Here is a 19029-nt window from a genome sequence, read left to right as displayed (position 1 = left end):
AGCATGCCCATTCGAGATACTTGTTGTATCATTTTTAAATCAAGGCCATCTTTTTCTCCGTGGTAAACGTGAAATGTTTTTAAAGGCCAGACTTAGCATAAAAATCTATTGGTTGCCATGGATACCACTTACCACACAGGACTGCGCTCTGTGTTCAACTGTGTGATTTTCTCTATTCAAAGGTTCAGCATTGTCAAAAAAACAAATTACTTTTTCTGTTGTTTATCTCAAAGTTCATTATGGGTAAAGCGATAAATAAGAAGATACACACGTACGAACAGGAGCGACGTGGGGAGTCACTTGGGCGCTAGGCCTTAAAATTCCGTATTTTATAATAATTATAGCCTAATTGGCTATTGTTAGGAAATAAAATGCATTTTGAGCTTTTTTGTGTATGTGAATATAAAGTAAAGAGGGTTCTTGGAAGTCAACTCCCAACAAAATTACATGGTAATAGGGCTTTCCACACCCACACAGCACTTAGTAACGAAGCTCTGAAAGAGAGAGATTTAGCTCTGATAGGCTTGAAACTTCCTGGCTTTCCCCTTTATGAGAGAAAATGTGGGTTCAGGACCTCATGCTCATTGAATTATTCATGCTATCTTTCCATCACGTTTCTTTAGGGTTGAAACCTGTTAGGCTGCGATTATGAAGTGCACAGGTCCCCCAGCTCCCACACAGCCCAGACACCCACACCGCGGGCCTGGCCCCAGCGCTCTGCTAATTAGCTGGAATATTTGCAGCTAACAACCCCTTCCAAGCCCCACCTCTTCTTTCGTCCCACCTCCACTCCCCAAGAAAAAGTAGGGGAAAAAACCAACACAACAACCTACAAAGAACTAACAGAAGTAGCAAGAGGGAGGTTTTTACATTACTGGAGGGTATTCAAAGATAATTTGGTGTCAGCAAGTTCCCACCGGCTGAATCCTGTAGTATTTTGCTCTAACTCCCGACGAATCAAGGGATGCTCTGAACATTGATTGGCACTTATTTAAGATGCTCTTCTGTCACCTCTCTAGCACTTTTTAGATTCCTTGACTCAGGCTATTTGCATGACAATGAGGTAAAGGGGAGACCTTAATGAAGGCATCTGTTTTTGAATATGCTTGTTGGTATTGGGTGAGTGTAATAATGGCTGGAGGTAGATGGAGTTCTCATTTGGATTCACCACCAAGTAATACACTGATGCCCGCTAATATGCAAATTCCAACTTGTCGCTAAAATTACCTATAGCTGGTGGAATTGTCTGAGCTGCAGAGCACTAGTCAAATCCCTGCCTAACCGGGGCATAACCACCTTGCAAGATGCAGTGGATTCACTTGCATACAGCGAACATAAAAGCAAAAGAAAAGCCAGAGTGCCCAAGGAAAGCACAAATGGCATTGATCATCTCCTCCCTGCACACTCCCCCTTGTGGGAAACTTGCTGGGTCTGACCTGGAGTTTCAGTCAGGCCTGCACCCAAGAAACCGAGATGAGGGAGCCCTGGCAACCATCAGTTTTGCTGGCTCGAAATCAGAAGGGGGTGGCTGTGAAGGCGTGCTCCATGAGGGCAGGGTTGCGGTCAGTTTTGTTCACTGCTGTCTGCTGCACAGCAGACGCACAAGAAATCTTTGTTATTAAGCTGTAGGCGGTTACAAAGAGGTAACTGTGTGGGCTGGATCTTTCTTGCAAGCAATGAACACCAACTCTGGTTAGCTTAAGCAGCAACCGCCACACCATAGGGAAAGGTGGAAAACCAGATAGGAATGAAGGCAGTTCCACGAGTCTAGGTGGCAGAGATCAATGGACGATCTCTTCAGGATGCTGCCACTGGGTTGAATCAGCTCCAACCATTTTCAGACGTTTTGCCGCTCACTCAAGTTGCAAATTTTCAGGGCGAGTGTTTGAGGCAGGCTGTCCTTAGCTTGGAGCATGGTGAGCATCGTGTGGCTAGATTGTGGCTGGAATACATGGGGCCTGGCTAGAAACTACAAGTCCCTGCCTCCCTGCAGCCAAGCGTAATCAGGTGACCAGGCAGTGGAATGTAACTCCAAGTGAGAAGTAGCCACTTCCTGGGCTGGCACTGCATCATCCTTCCTTTCCTTCCTGCTGGGTCGAAACGGCCATGACTGAGGTAACCTTGGAAACCATGCATTGAGGATGCCAGAGCTGCCCCACTGGCCTAGGCATCCAGATAACTGTGTGGAACAGAGCCTGTCTACTGGCTCTGGGTTGTTACATGACAGAGAAATAACTTTCCATTTTGCTAGAGACAATACAATTTGGAGTCTCTTTGTTATATAGCTACTAAAGCCTTCACGTTAATACTGGGAGTGGGAAGAGAAACATCACCCCCCCAAAGCAATCTGTGGGGTCACTTTCATCAGAAGGACAAATGGACTCTTAGAAGCAAAAACAACCAATGCCCATTATAGTAGCTGCTGTAATTGGCATCATGATCACCTCGCATAAGCTCCATTCGGTACCAGTGTTCACCATTCCTGCTTCTAGACTCGACTGTCTGATTTGAAATTCCTAACCCACCAGTGTCTCTTTCTTTGCCCCTTAAACACATGACTTGCCCCAAGTGTTTCACTCTCCTCCACTTACTGAAATCATAGACTTCCTCATTTAAGGGCCTGATGAATTAAATCAAAAGCCACTATAAAATGAAGAGATTTCAGGTTTTGTGCCTACCATCTTGTCTCTGTGGCGGCCCCCACTTGAGATGCAGACTAATCTGTAACACTGATTTGCACATGCCCAGCCTCATGAAGCACCATTTTGGACTAACCACCCCTAAAGAGAAGCCATCACCAGTGAAGTAAACAACTCATTAGTCTGGGGACAGAATGAGCAGCAGAGGCACAGACTCCTAATTTGTATTTTTATTTTGATTTATTTGTAATCAATCAACTAGTACCTACTGATTGCTTACTATGTGCCCATCATTGCTTTCATTTTGAGTAGAACAATGTATTGTTTTCAACATAAGTATTGTTGTTAGTATTTAATTTAAAAAGTTATTGAATTTTTTTCCTAGTTAATACACACACACACACACACACACAAATACTTATGCATTTTAACTCTTGCTGCATGTTAAGAGTAACTTCCAATTTCATACCGAAAGTCAAAAGGACAATGGGATTTGTTTAAAATAACTCCATTCTAGAGTCAAGTTTTCCTAAAATGTGCTTACTTCATTGGTGAGGCCTTTATTTTTTCCTCTTCAATTTACTTGTATCCCATTCCTGGGTCCATCTCTTTGCCCACATTCTGGCATTACATTGATTTCATCATTAAGTTCTCGTTAAATAAGTGAATTGGACGCACCAACCTCTCTGTTCACTTCCATCTCACTCAGTCTGCCAGTCCTTAGACACAAGCCTTCATGCTTTGCCTGAGGACCTGGTTCTGATCAGCCCAGCTCTGATCACCAGTGTCTGTACACACATCGAGAAAGCTCACCCAAATGCAACCCTTAGATTCCCCCTTGGCCACTGGCTGGCTGCCCCCATGTGGGCTAGCTTGCTCTCCTTTCCCCAAAAGAAAAAGAGAAATACCTCCAATGCTTCAGCATTCCAGCAGGAAGGTGCGGTTTGGATCTGAGGAGGACAGGTGGCCCTTTGGTGCAGGGAAAACCTTTGAACAGACTTTCTTTATGTAGAGGCAGCTAGAGCTTTGACCAGGGAGGAGGTCTAGACAAAAAGAAATGGTGGCTTTTTTTTGCATGTATTATAAAGGAATGGGAGTGTGGGGGAGGGAGTCTGGAACTAGAAGAGGAGTCAGGGTAGAAAGTCTGGACTGGAAGTTTCTGTGATGGTGGAACTGTCACACTTCTCTGCTGTCCAACATGGAAGCCACTAGCCACTGTGGTTATTGAACACTTTGAATTTTATTTAATTTTAATTCACTTAAATGTAAATAGCCACACACGTGTCTGGTGACTACCTATTGGACAGCACAGGTTTACATGGAGAAGCCTCAGCAAATTTATGTTGAAGCTTTAGGGAAGAACAGCCAGTGAGAAATTCCCGTGGTGAGGATGGCTGAAGGCCTTTGATTGGCTCTCCTGTGTCACGACAGTCACTACGCAGAGTTGAGAAGGGAAGAGGAGGGCAGTGAATTTACAGGGCCATGCTTAAGGAAGACAGAAGGTTGGTTAGCACAGGAGAGGGTAAGCGGGGAGACTCAAGCCAGACATGTCTTCCCCCATCTGGCACCTGGTTTTTCTCCAGGTCTCCCATGCCTGGGAGGCACCTGTGACCCTTGGCTGGTCTGAGATGAGGAAGGGCTGGGAAGGGAGCCAGCATTCGCAACAGCCCACGGCACTTAAGCAGCAGTGACCAGACAGGGAGAACAAGGTGGAGTTTGATCTGCTTTGGACGCACAGCCCGAGGACCCCTGCTGCCAGCCAGCCCAGTGCTGTGCGGGCACAAGACACAGCAGAAGAAGGCAAAACTACAGAGGAATCCCAGCTGCACTCTGCCGTCTGTTCCTCTCCTTTAACACATGTCCCAAGTGGCCACCAGAGGAGCGACTCTGTGGGTCCCCTTCCGCCCTTGCCAGTCGCCAACAAAGCCCCTCTGCGATGTGAGCTCCCACATGCAGACTCCCACTAGTTGCAAAGACACAGCGCCTCCAAGAGGGGGCACTTGGAGGTGGGCGGGGGCTGTAAGAAAAGGGATTTACCTGCAAGTACCAATGGAGCAGCATCTCCAACTCTTCCTAACTTGTCGTGGGAAAGGGCTACCCCAGGTCGGGAGCAATAACTACAGCTGCAGGTGATGACTCCAGAAGCAAAGAAGTCAGCACATTATTCATAGCCGTGGTGGTGACCACTGCAAGACAGAGATCTTTGCCATAGCGGGTAGGATGGCAAGATGGCGGAGAGAATTTTCCTTTTCATTTTATACCTCTTTGTATAGTCTGACCCTGAATCGTTTTTTTAAGAAGAAGAGTCTGGCCATGTTTACAATAATGTTGATATTGAGAAGAGGCGACAGGCCACAAGACGGTTCGTTTTTGAAGGCCCTTTGAGTAAGAACAGATTGTTGGAAGTCTCAGATGGCCTTTCTTGGGGTACGTGTCTAATCATGTTTTAATGAAGCTGGAGACCCCAGTGTGAGGAGGGCCTGGAAAACAGAGCGCAGAGTCTGGGCCTGGGCTCTGTTAAGGGACATTGTTTAGGGACATTCTGTGGAAAGATGTCACAGAGCCACCAAACAGGGTAGAGGAAGAGCATCTGAGGTCTTCACAGAAACGTCCTTTCAACCTTAGTCGGTAATTCAAACAGAGGACGGAGACAGTTAGACGTGAGCCCAGTAAGGACTCTGAACATCTGAACTACAGGGTAATGTGACAAAGCGAGGCCTGAGGAATGAGACTGGTTTGTGTCCTAGTCATGAAGCTTGTAGGACAAAAGTGCCACGCTGCGGTTCCACGGCTGAACTTTGAAGGATGTGGTGGGGAGAGAAGATGCTGCTGGCCACCTCCGGCAAAACAGCCCATAGGGCCTACTTTGGGGGCAGAAATATTAATCCCCTGTGTGGTGGAAGCTGGCAATTATCCTAGCAGAGGCTAGGAGGCCTCACCTCAGAAGCCATCATCCTACAAGGTCCTCTCCTCAAGTCCTCTGGTCTGCTGTATTTCCCCTCCTCCTCATCCTTCCCTCTAGCACATCCTGAATTAATCAAGAGAGGAAATGAACAGAATCATTTAACACCCACAGGATGAACTTGCAGCTACAGTGGTTATCTGATAAATTTGGAGGCCAATCAGTGTGAGCATCCACTGATAAGGGACCTGAGGCCCGAAAGTAGCACAGAGCAACGCGAGCTTTCTCGGGGGCTCCCAACGGCCAAGACATAGTCCTTCCCTCCCGCCCCTGCCCCAGCAGGAGGTCAAGGCCAAAGCAAGGGCCCCTGCTCCTCCTCCTGACCATGGGGAACTATCTTCTCTGGGTCTCAGGTCACAAGATGCTGGTCCCAAAGTGCCTGTGTAGCTACAGTTCTTCCTGGACCCCACTCCTGACAGCGGGCTCAGCTCTCCCAGACTGCCAATTCCAGTTCTCCCTCGAATACTTACAAGGGCTTAATTATTTTAATTGAAAAAAACAGGCAACTAATGATTGCTGCTCTCTCAGCCAATACATAATGGAACCCCAACGCTAAAGAAATGAAGGTCCCCCGTGAGTTTTTAAAGGCCTGCTGCTCAGAAAGCCTCTCACACTTGGCTTGGAGCAGGGAACTCCCAGTCCTTTTGGGAGGGCTAGTTAATGAAGTCAGTGTCAATTCATTCCTTCTACCTTTTGTGGAACACTCATCCCATAGCTCTGCCTGAGACAAGAGGGTTCCGGAGTGCCTATGATTTCTTGCTCAAGAAAAAGAAGAGCTTTTTGCATAATTCTGAGAGCAAGCAACACGACTCTCCACCACATCCTGGAAAATTCTGAGATACACAATGCATAAAATGAATAGAGGTCCCAGCACGCAAGCCGTGATAAGGAGGTGTGTGGCATTCCACAGCCAGTCCCCTGCCTGTGAAGCAACATAAAAGCCCAGTTAGTACTGCGTAACAGCTGTATTTTTCTTGTCTACAAATTCTAGTTGTAGGAAAGTGGCACGCAACAAGGAAACAGTGTGTCTGCCAATAATGGAAATTGTTTGAGATTTCTGAGGAATTGGGGAACGAGAGGGGGTTGCAGAAGAGGCAGCTTTGGGAGTTCATGTCTTCACTTGGGATTTTAAACACAGGCATGTTGTTCTTAGCTTATTAGCTCCAAAGAGGGATGAGAGGGAAGTTGGTACGTATGTGGGGCAGGGGATGTTTGGGGGAAGGGCATGGAATGTGAGGGTCTGTGGAGGCCAGAATTGCAACATGAGGAGAGATGAAGCAGGTAGAAGTCATGCCCAACCAAGTATCAGGACCCCCACCTGAGATTCTCCCCATATCTGGCCAACTGCCACCACACCCTGAGTTCTTCTGCTCAGAGGACCTTAGAAGGGCCAGAGCACAGACACATCAGTAAGAAGATTCTCGTAATAATAAATCAAAGTGTCCCCCATAAGGAGACTCTTTGTTGTTTTCTCACCTGCAGCTCTGGTACCTTCTAGATCTCAGTTTTGTGGTGGGAGACATGCAGCATGGAGTTTCACAACCGCCTAGGAGGTGGGCATGGGTCGGTATCATTATGTCTAGCTTACAGGTGAAGAAAATATAAGGCTTAAAAGGTTTACGTGTCCATGTCTATGCAGCTAGCACAGAATCAGCTGAACCAGGATCAAACCCAGGCCTGTTGCAGTCACTCTTTATCACCTACACTGCCTCATCTGTGGGTGCGCTCATTTTCCTCTATTGACCCATCCTTTTGGCCCCTCCCTCACTTTGCACTTTAGTACGTCCAACTGGCTCCTAACAGCGTGCTTGCCTCTGCTCTGCTAGCCACGCGGGCTCCTGTTTCTGCTTATGAGATCGGCTTCAGAGAGCTTGTGGGTGATTGCTAGTTTCCCAGGTTTCCAAACTCCTGACAACCTACCTGCCTGCTTTCTGACCCCAAATTCAGCCCGCTCCAGGTCCAAGAGCCCCCAAGTTTGCTCTGACTCTGTGCATCATTGGTCATGTTTGCTAGAGGACGGCCCATGACACTGGGCCATGTTTGGGGGGAGCCATGGCAGTTATATTAGTGGCTAATGGCTAACCGGGAACAGCTGATGACCAACCAGCCACAGCGGATGGCTATCTGATTACATCTGAGGGCCACCTAATAACCAAGCCAGCACCTTTCCACGTGAGGCCAAGAGCCTGGAAACTGCTCTCTGGGACTCTATCTCCACAGTGACTTAGGAGCTGTCCCTACCATGTTTCCTGGAAACTAAGACTGGAAGATAATGATTTTTCAGGATGCTCATAATATAAAATAAGCCCTAATGCATCTTTTGGAGCAAAAATTAATATGACACCGGTCTTATTTTCGGGGAAATATGGTAGGGCTTATTACGAGCATCCTGAAAAATCATGCTTAGGTCTTATTTTCAGGGAACCCGGTAGTTGTCTGGTCCTTGGCCCTGGGGCAATTAGGGCAAGTGTGTAATGGCCTGGAGTGTGAAAGGCCCATAAAGGAGTTGATTGGGGGTATAGAATTCATTGTCTGCTCAAGAAGCAGAGCTCACCAGCCTCTAGCCAAAGCTTTAAAATTGGGTAAAGACAGCATTTAAATAACTATATTACAGCTGGGTTGGGATGGACGCTTAACTCTTAAGAAGAGTTGTTTTGCTTTTTAAAAAAAATAATTACAAAGTAGTATATAGAGGCTGAAAAATTCAACAATACACTGAAAACCGATTTTAAGAGTGAGTCCCCAATATCACAGGGAGATAAATTTAACAGACAAATGATGCAGATACATTTAATAAGTATGTCTTTTTCTAGAACTTTGGCTATGCCCATAGGAAATGTGTGTACATAAACACACACATATATGCTTACGCATATACACATTGTTTTGTAGTTTTTAATAAAAATAAAAATAGGATTATACTTGTTGAAGTGCAGTAGTAACATAACATGGACCTTCTTCCATGTCAATACACACAGAAATATACCATTCTTTTTTAATGGCTGCACAGTATACCACAGTATGGATCAACTGTTATGTATTATGAATCGTTTTACTATTAATTAACATTTATATTGCTATCCGATGTTTCCTGTTATATTGACTCAGTAAACATTGTTCACACTCACATGACTTTTCTGGGGAATAAATTCCTGTAGGTGATATTTCTAGATCAAAAATTATATGCATTTCAAACTTCATTAGGAACTGTCAAATTTCTCTCTGAACATATCACACCAGCTTATAGTCCCACAACAGTTTACGACTAGACATTAGACATTATTGATCTTCATTTCTCCAATCAAATTTGTGTAAAATGTGTCTCTGTGTTTTCGTTTGTATGTGTTTGATTACTAGGGAGGTTTGTTCTTAAATATTTATTAGCTGTTTGACAATCCTCATCTAAAAATGAACTGTTTAGGTCTTTTCCCAATTTTTAAACTTTTTTGTGTATAAAATATTAACTTTTTATTATGCAGATTATAAATATTTTTATGAGTATCATTTGCTTTTGTTTGTTGTGTTGTTCTGTATAAAACCCTTTTATTTTATATAATAAAATCTGTCCATATTTTCTTTTATGGTCTCTGGGTTTCCTGTCTTGGATAGACTTTTAATATACTAGTGCTGGCAATATTCCTAGCACTGATATTATCCGGATGAGGTGCTATTTCTGCTTTCCCAAGGTCTCCAGGTTGCTAGGGGCTAGGTAGGCATGCCAAAAGTCACTGACTAAGTGGTTCTTAACTTCTCATGTGCCATACACCTCTTTGAGATTCTGCTAAAAGCAATTTTAACTATCATGTCAGAGGTTTTCTAGACTACACAAGGTCAGTCTATCGTGGAGCCCTGTTTATTCTTCCTCGGGTTAAGACATGCCCCATTTATAAGTATCTGACCTAGGTAAATGTTTTAAATGATTTCTGCCATTGAATGTATCATCCTCTACAATTTCACCTGGGAAGCTCTTTATGCAACCCCCCTTGTCCACACTGGATATTCATGACATTCTCATGGCCCCGAATGTAAGGGTGAGTGGCATTCCAGCTCAGGACTAATGTCCCACCCCTTCCCACAACAGCAGCCTCCTCCATGGCACCGACATGTTCCCCCAGGTCACTCAGACTTCACACCTGAGTTGGGACCCAGGGAGAAGACAGCTGGGGCTTTTACACACTACACACTTTGACGTGGCTGAGGGAAGGGAGGAGGATTTGCAAAGGAGTCGATGCCAAGGGCTGCAAGAGAGTCGTCAAGGAGATTAGAATCCACCTATCTTCAAAAAGCACGAATGAAGGACAATGCACTTAGCAGCAGCGTCTTGCAAAGGCTCTGGAGGGAAGAAGCAAGGAACTTGGAAGTTCAAGGCCTCTTCTGAGAAAACCAATAGATCATCATCTCAGGGAAGAGTCTCAAGGACCTCTCCAGAGTGCTGGGTCCCCCCACGTGCCAGGGAGGAAAAGAAATCCATCCTGGGGACCTCAAGTCCCTGCACATTTAGGAACTTCCAAACAGATGCAAGCACCCTCTGCAGTTATTTCTCTCTCGACAGAAAACTCCTAGACAAATTTAAATACTTTTAACAGGAGATTGAAGGGCTGCTCTCAGCTTGATAAAGGTCAGCTTTCTATGGTTTTGATTGCTTTCCACCGGGCTTGGTCACAAATGGGTCAGACTATAGAGATCGGTACACTCAGCACTTAAATTTAGGAATATCATCTAATGATCCCCCCCCTCACCCGCCACTCACACATACACTGCCCTCCATCAAGCGGGAATTCAAGTGCCTTCGGAAGCAGACCTCAGCCCTCTATGGATCTGTGTCTCTTGGGCTTCCCTTTCCACCTTGGATTTCCTTTGGGTGTCTATATACAATGAATAAAATGTTTGTTTAGCTATTTCTGCCTCCAAACAGAATTACTCTTGATCATAATCCTCCCAGAGCAACAATTAGCCAAGATTCAAATCTTACAGAAATATGGAGAATAAGCTACCCCCCCTGCCCCAAAGGAATGCAGGTCAATCCAATTTTAGCCAGAGACTTTCTTTCTCCCAACTGGCTCTATTTGTTTAATCTTCCATTTCTCATAAAACATTTCAAGCGAAGAGGAGGGAGATTACGACCCACATGGAGATCTCAGTGAAGTGAAGAGCTGCTTGAGTTCCAGGCATAAACAGGTGGCTGCTGGGGAGACAGCATTTTTCTAATGCTGATTCCCTTCCAGGTGATGGATGCATTGTACCAGAGAAACACATGCACTGATCATAATCCCTGCCCTCCAGGCGCTTTCAGTGTAAGAAGATTCTCTTGACAGAAACACAGGGACAAAACAGTAGCTAAGTGTCATTCAATGAACTTTCTCAATTTTTAGCTAAAACATTTGCTTCACACACCAATCTAACATGTAGCAGGCCCATAAAAGGTAAGCCCTGTTGGGAACGTGGTCTGGAAGAACTGCTGCTTTCCTATTTTCCTGGGCGCTAAATCTTGACAGTAATGGTGAGCTAAATACCTTAATCTGCAGTCATAATCCGTGCCAGGTGTTTTTTGCTTTGTTTTGTTTTGTTTGAAATCTTGAGATTTTATCCAAAGACAAAAAGACAATCACTGAGCCCACATTCTAGAATGAGAACATTCTAGAAATATATATTTTACTCCAGTGTTTATTCATCTATAGCTATTATATCTTGGGGCTTTGGTATCAATTTTCAGCTGTTCCTTCTCAGTGTACATATGTGGACCTGCAGTCAGTAGGTCAAAGAGAACAGGCTCTAATCCTGCTTGACCTTGAAGCCTCTTTGAGGCCTCTTGGTGGTTTTGCCAGCTCCCCTTTCATCTGTCCTGTGATACTGTTATCTTGTAGAGAATGAAGTTGGAGTATCTCTTTCTTGTTTCATTTGCAAGAAATCTTTAGTTTCAGCTTACATTTTCTATCAAGTAATTTCTTCAGAGGTTAGTCTTTCTAGTTTTTCAATTGTTTTTTTTTAAAACTTTTATTTGTTTTAAGTGTGTTTTTCCAGGACCCATCAGTTCCAAGTCAAGTAGTTGTTTCAATCTAGTTGTGGAGGGCACAGCTGACAGTGGCCCATGTGGGGAATCGAACTGGCAACCTTGTTGTTAAACACACCACGCTCTAACCAACTGAGCTAACCGGCCGCCCCCCACCCCCTTAGTCTTTCTAAAACCCCTACAAAATGCAGATGGCCCACAGCTCACCTCTCTCTCTCCTTTGCTTGGTTTCTGTATTCTCTTTTCATTCTCCACTATAATCAGCATTCTCTATACTGTAAAGATGCAAGGGGAATTTTACATTTCTTTTGGTGGAAAAAGTCACTTTCTACTTGGAGTATAAAATAAGAATTAATTTCTCCAACTTTCCCTCCTCGTGGAGCAGAAGTATGAATGGCTGGTGATTCCTGTGGAACACGATTAAACTTCACCCCTCCCCAATCCTACACACACTGTCATGCAGGGTGTTAGGCGGGGTCTCAGCTCCCACTCCCCACATTAAAACGCAGGATATGGTGAGGCCAAAAAGGAGCACCCATGGAGCCATAGCTAGGGGAGTCATACCACTCTAGTCTCGCTGGTGGCAGGGTTGGGGACACAGGAAGCAGGATCCACACGATCTGCAACCTGCTGTCCACTTCTCTGCCAACCAACCAACCCCACTTGCTAGCTGCAATCCACCCTGCTAACTGCAATCCGCTCTTGCAAGCTCAGCCACCATTTTCCTTGCTAGTCCCTATTTTTTCTGCTAGCATAGCCACAGCAGTTATATTAGTGGCCAATAGCTCACTGGTTACAGCTGACGGCCAACTAGCCACAGCTAATGGCCATCCAATCACAGTTGATGGCCATTTACTACCTGAGCCAGCACCTTTCCACGTGAGGCCTGGAAACTGCTCTCTGGGGCTCTGTCCCCACACACACAATTGCCTAAGACTACAGTACTCGAAAAAGAGTTCCTCATTAACATCTTATACTATATTGTATAAGCCAAGGGGCAAACCTGGCTAAAGTGGGCAGTAGTTTTAGTAATACAGATTCCTAAACCCACCCTGGACCTTTGGATTTAGGATTTTAGGGAATAAACCCCGAGAGTCCCAACTAGCCAACTTCATTGGTGATTTGCACAGAACAGCTATAAAATCTGGGATAGGTTACAACAGCAAAGAGTAAATGCACTGAGGATATTGCATAATCAGGCAAAGTAAGAGAAGCAGTGAAATCCTCCCACTCTTGAAATTGGGGAACAATTCATACAAGAATGGGTATTTCAGACTTGAATGAAAAGAACTCATGGAGGAGTGGGGCATTCTAGGCAGAAATGGAGCCAGGGAGGGTCCAGAAGTGAGCATGGAATAAAAGGGAACTCATCTTTGTCTCGGGAGGAAGAAAAGGGCCAGACTGAATGGCTCCAGAATCTGTGATCCTTCACTCTCCTGGGATTCTCAGCCTCTGCTGAGGAAGTGCTTTCATCCCCAAAGCCCTGAAACGGAGCAGAGGGAAAGTTATGTTGAAGTGATGAAATTCCCAAATGGGGAAGGGCCCTACCCGTCCCCTCCTACCTGGGGAAACCCACGATGGAGCTGCCCCTCCTGCCTGAGCAACTCAACACAAGTGTCTCCAAGTCCACCCACACTTGTTGAACATTAGAATCACATGCCAGGGCCTGGGCCCCGTTGCCCAACACTCTGATGTAATTGGTGTGGAGTTCAGCCTCGGCGTAGGTATTTTTAAGAGTTCCCACGTCATTCTGATGTGCAGCCAGAGCTGAGATCCATTGCATTGGCCAGTTGGAATCCACCAATTGGGAAATTTTTGCTTAACCCTGTGGCTCAATTTCCACACCTGTGCTGAAGGATGTGGCTGGGCTACTGCGGGTCTTCATTGCCACTAAGTATTCCAAGTCTACCGTCTACCATCCCTCTCCTCTTCACAGGCATTTGGTTCTCTCTGCAAGTCTCCGTGCTGCTCCCTGGGGTGCCTCCCTCCCACTTTCCCCTTCCTAGCTTATCTGTTATGCTTTGGTTCCTCTGAGCCCTCTGATCTCTGCTAAGTGACAAAGACTGCTAATTGCTTCATCAGATGAATTAATTGCTGTTAACACTACCTGGCTAAAGTGTTCACCAGGCCAGTTAGAATTGTTCCCCAAGGAGCAGTCTCTACACAGGGAATTTCAGGCAGGGCCAGCAGGAAAAAAGAGGGTCTCTTGGTCTCTCCAGTCTCACCTTAGAGGGGCCGTGTGAAATGGGGCCATGATTTGGTCTCTCTGTGATTCAGAGGATAGCAACACGTATCTTCTAGAATCATGAGGGCCCATTAGGGGGTGTGGTATATTGTAGGTGTTCTATAACTATTAGCCTCACTTTCCTTCCTGTCAAAGGCCAGATCCAATTATATCTTTTAATAGTCACATCTCACTTTTAACACATGGAGATTAAATCTGCAACTAAACCATGTTTCTTTCATCCTACACTTGTGCAGTTTATTTTTTAGATCTCAATATTGAATTTTATATGTTTTTTTCTGTCAAGTTTTTTCTGGTTATTTTCTGCCCAGCATCTCAGCCTTTCCACAGCTTCTGGATCCTGATTCTATTATCCAACATGGTAGCTAAACTTTCAAGTTTGTGTTAGCAGCAGAGATAGAGAAAGGGCTCTCAATATGTTCCCCTTAATCATGGATAACACTGTTGATAACAGAATGGGCAAAAGATAAAGCCTTTTTATACCCCAAGCTCCTAGCATGATGCTGACAAATTAACCAGATGTCTTTAGTTTTAATATTGGTTTCAAACCAAACAAACTGTACTCTCATTTCGTTTACATGCCCACATCTCTTCACTGTTACTTTTGAGGCAGAAACTAGTTTCCTTTTCTTTTATTCCTTTTCAGTAACAAAACCCTATCTTTAGTTGTACTGATAACAACGTCTCTTGCAGCTAGAAATGGCCATGTTCTTCTGTTCTGGCCAACAAATTGTAAACAGAATTGTTCTGTGGGACTTTAGGCAAATCTCCCTAAAAGTAACTGACTCAGCTGGGAGGAGCTAGCCCCTCCTCTTTCCTGGTGGTTGAACGTGGACCTTCAGCAGCCATCTTGGATCATGAGGTGACCTTGAGGATAAAAGATATAAGGAGCCTGGTCTGTGCTGAACATGGAACCACCATAGCAGCCCATGACTGCTGAAAGAGTTTCTCATAGCAGAGACAAATATGCTTTTCTTTTGTTTAAACTTTTGAATATAATCCTAATAAATGCACCTCATTAGAATCCAAATACTCTGTGTCTTTCTCAGAAAGAAGAAAGATAAGGAGACAGGAAGAAAGGAGGAGACAGAGAGCCTGAGTTGTCTAATGGAAACCTTGGATTTCTCTCATATCTGGAAGAGTTCCATATATCCATAGCCTTTCCAACCTTTGAAGATCATTATAAAACGGCAAAAAACAAAAAGAAAAATTTGTCAGCATGCATTTGAGTAGATCTCCTAATGTTAGGAGCTAGAAAAGCCTTTCTTTGGAGACCCAGGCCATTTCTAACAGTTTCCTTTGAAATCACTAATTATGCTCTAAAAGGGAAGGCATCATTGGAGCCAGAACCAGCAGCCAATTACCCACAAGAAATCACTCACTGTGTGGGCTGCCTTCTCTCTCTGTTCGCATAATTTCAAAATGTAATTTCTAGAATCATGCTAAATACTTGTAAACAGAGATTGGTTTAATTGCAAGGAAGTACAATTTCGGGATAAAAATGAGATTTGTTTCTCATTTGGTCGATAACAGAGCAGTCCTTTTTAGGTCACACTTGCAGTTCCCATCCGTCTTCCCACCCCAGTCAGGTCCCTCTGTAACTCCAATGAGAGGTGCTGACTTTAGCAGACGGTAGAGATTGCTATGGGGTGGTGGAAAGAGTATCGCACCTGTAGTCAGCAGACATGAGTTCGAATCCCAGCTCTGGCATTTACTAGGGTGTTATCATCTGCAAATAAATTAGCCTTCTTGAGCCTCAGTTTCCTCAAAAATGGGACTGGTGCACAGGGTTAGGAGGGTGAACTGGGTAATATGTGAGCATAAACTGTAAAGAGCTCTGCTGGAATGTAAGCTCTATGAGAGTTGTGGCTCAGCTTTGTTCCCTGCTGCCTTCTCCAATGTTCTGAACAGTTCCTGGAAGATCATAGGGGTGTGTATCAGTTACTATTGCCAAAAAAGTGTGGCATAACAAAAATTATAAAATGGCAATGGCTTACCCCCATCAACATTTGTTTTTCACAGGTCTGTGGAGTCTGGCTGATCTAGGCTGGGCCTGGCTGATCCCCACTAGGCTGGCTCTGCCTCTGGACTTTGGCCGGAGCAACGTAGGTGGGACAGCTCTGCTCCATGGCTTCCTCACATGCCTCTGGGGATGAAGGGCTAGTCTGGGCCCGTCCTTCTCATGATGATGGAAGAAGCACAAGAGGAAGCACAAGAATGCCTTTGTCTACTAATATCCCATTGGTCAATGGAGAAAGACACATGGCTAAGCCCAGGGCTGGGAATTTCACTGCCCATAGATCAGAAGGACACTACAAGTTACAAGGCATAGGGCACGGAGAGAGGAAAGGGTGGAGACTTGGGTCATTAATGCAATCTACCACAAGATGCAATGGGCTATTTATTGCTTGCATGAATGTACATGTTTTCTGAGTGAATGAAGACAAATGTGAGATACCCAAGGCTCTGAAAGCAAGCCCTCACCTCACCTATCAAGGCTATCTTCTTCCCATACCTGTAATCCTGTAACTAATGGGGGTGTGGGGACGGCTACATGACCTGACAAAGCCATGCAGTAAAAGAAACTCATCTACAACTTCTTCCCTCATCCCTCTTAGGGTCCCCCCCCACCACATTTCCTTTTTAGCCTTTCCTGTTACCTCTCTCAGCATCTAACCTACGTGATTTAGCTCATTCTTAACTGCTGCTAAGATAGCAATTGACCTAAGGCATTACCTAAAGATATTGAGCCAATTTAAGAAATGGATAACCAAGGAGGAGAGGTACACTTCTATCTCCTTTCATCACAGGGAATTGTTAGATAGTTTCCTGGGTTGAAATAAAGAATACATATCATTTAAAATGATAATAACAATTAAAAGAACTAAACACTGAAACTGTGAATAGTGGTTCCCTCAGAGGAGTTAGACTATGGATAAAGTAGATGAAGACCACATTTCCTTTATATTTTATACTTTCCTGTGCTATTGGGGGAAAAAACTATGTAACCATATGCATGTTATTTTTATAATGTATTTTTGAAAAGGTTTCAAGATGCAGTCCATGGAACTCCCTTCTTGTATGTGTGCTTTCAAGCCCCAGAGGGATGAAGGTATAAAGGTAAGATGACAGGTATCGGCTGTCGGAGGCAAATCCTACCCTGTGGATGGTGGCTTGCCTGCCCAACTCACAAGGCCTCCATTTTAAAAAAGAAAAAGAAAGCAAGTTGTGCTTCCTCATAATAACACATAGAAGGGAGCATGAATGAAATTAATATTCTTGTCTGCTCACCTAGAAGAAAATGTCACTGAGTGAGAAAGAGGTTACTTCCAAGGCTGAATGAGCAAACTATTTAGACAGATGGGGACGTCTTGTTGTACTCCTGATTTGAGGCTTATGTCCCTTGTCTTTCCATTTCTTCCTGCACCCTCCAGGCTTCCTGGAGGCCTGGGTTTGCACGAAGAGTGTGTTTGGGAGAACATATCTTGGGAAGACACTGTCTCTTTTTAGAATTTGCAATTTGGTTTTTAAATGTTGCTGTGCAGCAGGAAGGCACAGTAGGAAAAGGCAAACGAGATGATAGATTTTTTGGAAAATGCTGTTCACAGCTCTCATCGGGGTAAGGCTTGGATGGCTCTGTTCTCAGGGCTTATTTGTGCTGCAGAGTAATAGGTGGAGAACAACAGGCCCAGAGTTTTATTTTGCTTAAAGCCTGGGCGGGGTTGTCCAGCTGCTGAGTCCATCACTAGCATCACAGCTGATCAGAAATTTGCTCATTTTCTCCTGGGGAGAAATTTGGCCCAGCCTCCCCTGAAATAAAGAGAAGGAAACAGACTCTGAAACTCCTGATTTATTCCTGGAGTTCCTTATTTATGGCCAAGACAAAACACTGATGTGTATGGATGCACTTGTGTGTATGTGCACGTACTTTAGAGTGTGTGCTGGGGTGGTTGCACTTGGGAGGAGAAAATCTTTGAGCAAAATGCCTTTTCCAAAGGAAAACATTATCTACCCTGTTCTCCGGGCGTTTGGGCCACGGAAAACAGAACACACCACAAATGAAAGCTCCAGCCCCTGATAAACTAAGACAAATGACCACATGCCTCAAAGTCGCTCCAACCTTGAGATCAGTAAAATAGGCCTGGAGTGCCAGGTGACCTTGAAGCTCACAAGCTTGGCAAAAATCTGTCAGTAACAGAGAGCCACAAGTCCTCTGGGCCTGGGTTGGGTTCAAGCTGCAAGGACTTGCCCTTCCAGACTCTATATGGGAGTAAAGAGAACTTGCTTCAGTCCAGGTCTTCTCTCTCTCTCTCTCTCTCTCTCTCTCTCTCTCTCTCTCTCTCTCTCTCTCTCTCTCTCCTCTCTCACTTCCCCTTTGCTCCCTGTGCAGAGATTTTCAATCTATTGCAGCATCTCCCCATTAAAGTAAATAGTGCCTTCCCGAGGGCACATCTTCGATAATTCTGCAATTGTGCCATAGCCTGCTAATGCGTAATGCTGTAGTGTAACAGTCTATTAACACACAGCACTGCACATTAAAATCTCTACTGTATCACTGCAGACCTACTTAACAAAGGCAAGGTCCCCAGAAAGCACTACACCCTTGCTGAGAGTTGCTGCAACAGAACAGGGGAAATCTCTTATGACAGAAAAATGTAAGGGGGAAATGGAATAGTGATGGGCCCAATAAGAGCTCCCCTCCAGCCTCTCCCCAAGTGGGGCAGCCCCTGTGCCTGCCTGGAAAGAGCAAAATCTGCCGGTGCTATGGATTGCATCTAGAAATTCTTGGAAGTTCAATAATAAATCCCTTCAGATCAAATCTCATTACTCAGATCTTTACTTGGAAGCACTCCAGTTTCCTTTCTCTCCTTCTGAGAGAGAGACAGGGTTCAGGTAAGTTGGCCGAGCTGGGAAAATGCACCACCGGCTCCTCCCTCCATAACAGTTACCCGGTTGGAGGAATTCTTCAAACAGCTGTAAATCCTCCCATCAACATCTCCCTCCTTCAGAAACTACAATATATCCCCACATCAAAGCCTCCCATCAGCTGCCAACATAAAGAATCAATAGTTTAACAAAAGAGAAGCAACGTGAATGCTGGGTGTGTGGTGTAAATATCTGTACTGCAAATAATCCAAGTATCATCTTAGAAATGGGAGACTCAAAATCCTGC

The 19029-nt window shown here is 44.8% G+C and overlaps 1 long non-coding RNA gene across 2 annotated transcripts in view; it reads left to right on the top strand.

Annotated features, from left to right (window-relative positions):
- Positions 1-19029, top strand: part of LOC141572738 (uncharacterized) — a 40196-nt gene that overhangs the window by 20412 nt on the left and 755 nt on the right. For both annotated transcript variants that reach the window (XR_012498186.2, XR_012498184.2), the window contains 2 exons: positions 15879-15965; positions 16903-16976. This is a non-coding gene — a long non-coding RNA (uncharacterized LOC141572738). The remainder of the gene's footprint in view (positions 1-15878; positions 15966-16902; positions 16977-19029) is intronic.

The sequence above is a fragment of the Rhinolophus sinicus genome, chromosome 15 (genome assembly GCF_057876585.1).
Source record: "Rhinolophus sinicus isolate RSI-liver-muscle chromosome 15, RSI-T2T, whole genome shotgun sequence".
NCBI lineage: Eukaryota > Metazoa > Chordata > Mammalia > Chiroptera > Rhinolophidae > Rhinolophus > Rhinolophus sinicus.
This window is presented reverse-complemented; position numbering and strand designations above follow the sequence as displayed.